Raw genomic sequence first — 3,741 nt, 5'->3', positions numbered from 1 at the left:
AAGGAGCGTTTCAGTAACCCGTACAGCTGATGCAGACACAGTGTGTGATTTCATCAACTCAGTTATTGCTAGACTAGTAACAGCCAAATGCTTTCATGATGATTCCTGGAGATTTTAACCAAACTCCCCTCTCTGCAAAACTTTCAACTCTTCAACAATTTGTCAACTGTGCCCCCAGAGACAATAAAATGCTTGAATCACTTTATGCAAATGTAAAACATGCATACAGCTCCGCTGGATCACCAGTGACCTGAAGGAGCTGCAGGTCCAGGTGGTATCAGCCCCAGGGTCCCGAAGGCCTGTGCAAACCAGCAATACAGAATTCTGTATCACCTCTGCGAGCCTAGCCTGAGCCAGGAGAAGGTTCCTGTGCTGTGAGGGACATCCTGCTAACATCTCACACAATTAAAGTCCTGGAAAGACTGGTTTTGGCCAATCTCAGACCTCAGACGCCCAACTCCCTGGACTCTCCGCAGTTTACCTACAACCCTGAGGTTGTTATTGAGGATGCCATCATCAACCTGCTTCAGCAAGCCCACTGTCATCTGGACAAAGCTAGTAGCACTGTAAGGATCATGTTCAGTGATTTCTATTGCCTTTAACACAATCCAGTCTGTGCTACTGCAAGAAACGCTTCAGGAGAGGTGGGTAGACACCTCCACAGCCTCCTGGATTGACTACCTAATGGACAGATCTCAGTTTGTGAAATTGAAGAGGTGTGCATCTGAGCAGGTGATCACCATGGTCTCCGATTTCTGGCTACCCCGACGTGGCACGAGGTGGGCTTTCCTGACCACATGGACCTGCCATGTCCCGCTGAGGCACCCCCTCCTCGGACTCCCACTGGAGTGGCCTACCACCGGACTTGCGCATGGACGATGCAGTCAGCGATGTCCACTGGCAGCCGTGTCCGCACTGGGGCCAGCAGGACGCCACTCGGACCCTCAACCTCAACAGGAACACTGCAGGGGGACTGTACTCTCACCTTTCCTCTTTACACCATACACCTCAGATTTTTGGTAGATTCACAGTCCTGTCATCTGCAGAAATTCTGCATCTGATGACTGCAGTTGTGGAGTGTGTCATTTGTAGAAAGGAGAATTAGAGCAAGGAACAGGTGACCACTTTGGGGCATGGTGTGGGAAAAACACATCCTAAGTGTGTCTGCAGGAAGGGACAATGTAGGCTGAATTTCTTCAGGAAGGTTGGGTCCTTGAATGTGTAGCCCTGGCTAAAATTCATTTAGAAAACAGGATGTAAATAGTTGAAGAAAGGCAAAATTAATATTTAAAATGTAAAAATATGGTTAAAATGTTTAGAAATGTAAGAGACATAATCTTCACAGTTAAAAGGTCAAAATGTTGGAGTTCATGAAAATGGCCACAATATGTATGGCCAACACGTGTAGTCAGCATGATCTAACATGAATTGCAGCCCAATGTCAATTTTTGTGTTTCTTTATTTTAATTGGAAGGTTCTAAAGCCAAAATCCAATTCAGGTGCGGCACTAGGAAAAGGGGTGGGGCTTAGTCATAGGCTGAATAAGTTTCGGTTTTGGAGACACACCAAAGCAAATTACCATCGACGAGACACATCACATGTTGTGAGAGAGAGAGACACCAAACATTCCTAACTCGCGGGTTGACGACCGGTTATCCTACAGTTGGACTTATTGTGATCTACACAAGGTAAATAAGAGTTTTGTACGTTTTTAGTACCGTGACTAAATGTTACATGTGTAAAAAGAGTGTGTTGCTAATTGTGATTAGTATTAGCATTAGCTTAATAGCCATTAGCCTTTGCTGTTGTACTGTTAACATTGCATGTGCTTAAATTGGTGAAGACAAGTTATTGCTAGATTGGCATGAAAGAGTGTATCGACTTGTTGCTTAGCTAATGTATGTGATTCAGGATGATTGAGAATTGTGACTAAGAGAGAGGACCTGGAAATCTCCCATGGACCACTATGGTTGCTGAAGTGCTGCTGTAGACTGTCACTGCTGTTGTTTCTTCTATGCTCTGACTGCCGTCCATTACCACGTTTCCACTCACCTGGGGCCCGTTTCACAAAGGAGGTTCAACAAACTCCGAGTCTAATCCTGAACCCTGAGTTGATCTAGCCTGAGATAGGAAACTCCGAGTTTCCGGTTTCAGAACAGGTGATTTGAGTTAGTTCAATCAACTCAGAGTAGGTTAACTCAGAGTTAAGCGCGTGCACCACGACTATAAAAAGCCAACATCAATGGAGCCCCGATTCGACGAGTCACCATGGCGACGGGGAAGAGGAGGGCTGCGTTTTTTACCCCACTGGAACTCAAAATCTTAATGCGTTCATACGGCGAATTTGAGCATGTTTTTAGAAAAAAGTGTAACACCGCTGCAGCTGCAAAAGAGAGGGAGGCGGTGTGGGAGAACATTGCTGCTCGGGTCAATGCGTGAGTTAAATTGTAGTCCTTTGCAATCACAATAATATTACAGGGGAAAACTGCTTGAATGGTAGCTCATTAATTTATTTCATGTAGATGCAATCCCGCGGGGGAGAAGCGCACTTGGCAGCAGCTCAAGATGAAACATAAAAACATTGTTCAAACAGGTAAGACACGGCATAATTTAATGGGGGTACCTCATTTTGATCATGTGTTACATTGTAAAGTAAATATTAAGTGGCTGTTTGACTGTGCAGTTGTTTTATGACCAACATAATGCTGTTTTCACACACATAAATGTCTTCTCATCTATATCATATTCTCTTAAATAATTAAGCTTATTTAAAATAACACAGACTTCTGCTCAGCCAACAGAAAGAAGGCAGATGCCCGTAAAACGGGCAGAGGAGCTGGCCCTAAGCCAGAATGTAGGAAGGCCAGTGGCTGAGGGAATCCCTGGAGGGAGCTCACCTTCAGAGCTCACCCCCCAAGACACAAGTGCCTTTATAAAATGTAATATGTCTAGGCCTATATATCTCTTTTAAGCTTATTCATAAAAAATATTTATTTCCCTTTCATGTCTTTTTTTTTCTTCTGTCCCAACAGATTCTGATGGTGCTATCTGCCTGGTGGAGCCCCCTCACGCCACAACAGACCTTGTAACTGTAAGTAAGATTTTGCCAAATGGTAGTTTAAGTATACTGAAACATATCACTCATGTAGGATGAAGAGCACGAGGAAACTATGTCTGCTGCCTTTACAGAGGGGGATCCAGAAAGGCCTATAGCGGTAACGTCTTGATATGTTACTGATAGTTCTCTTCCCATTTACATTTGTTAACATTCTGGTGGAATATAGAGTGTGACATTTAGCCTACACTGAAGTATTAACACATTCTCATCCTTTTTAACAGGGCATGGCTGGGCAGCAGCAGGAGAGTCCCTCAACTTCCACTGCACAGATTGACACAGTGAGATGGATGTTCAGTAAACACCAGAGGTTCACTCTGTGGAATTCATATGCAACTGTATAATTTAATGCCCTCCTTATGTATTCCCAGTTACCAGTAAAAGAGATTTATAAAATTCACCTGCTGAAAAAAATACAGAAAACCAACAAAGAAATGCAATACTTGGACCACCAGATTAGGAGGGCAGATCTCGAAATTGAAATACTGGAGCACAAATTACAGGTGGGTGCATGGTCACAGGTGAATTATGTTAAATATGTTAACTATAAGAACATTAACTAACCTAGCTCTTGTATTTGTAGGAAATAAAGAAGACCAAATGAAGTGTGTATTGTGTCTTTATTT

At 43.5% G+C, this 3,741-nt stretch overlaps 1 long non-coding RNA gene across 1 annotated transcript; it reads left to right on the top strand.

Moving 5' to 3' along the window:
- The first annotated feature begins 2,523 nt into the window (after window positions 1–2,523).
- On the top strand, window positions 2,524–3,204 carry LOC143316784 (uncharacterized). Its single transcript, XR_013076616.1, has 3 exons — window positions 2,524–2,593; window positions 3,033–3,091; window positions 3,150–3,204. It is a non-coding gene; the product is annotated as an uncharacterized LOC143316784 (long non-coding RNA).
- The last annotated feature ends 537 nt before the right edge of the window (window positions 3,205–3,741 follow it).

This window comes from Chaetodon auriga, chromosome 24, assembly GCF_051107435.1.
Source record: "Chaetodon auriga isolate fChaAug3 chromosome 24, fChaAug3.hap1, whole genome shotgun sequence".
Taxonomy (NCBI): Eukaryota; Metazoa; Chordata; class Actinopteri; order Chaetodontiformes; family Chaetodontidae; genus Chaetodon; species Chaetodon auriga.
The sequence above is the reverse complement of the archived record's forward strand: the minus strand, read 5'-3'. Positions and strand labels throughout refer to the sequence as shown.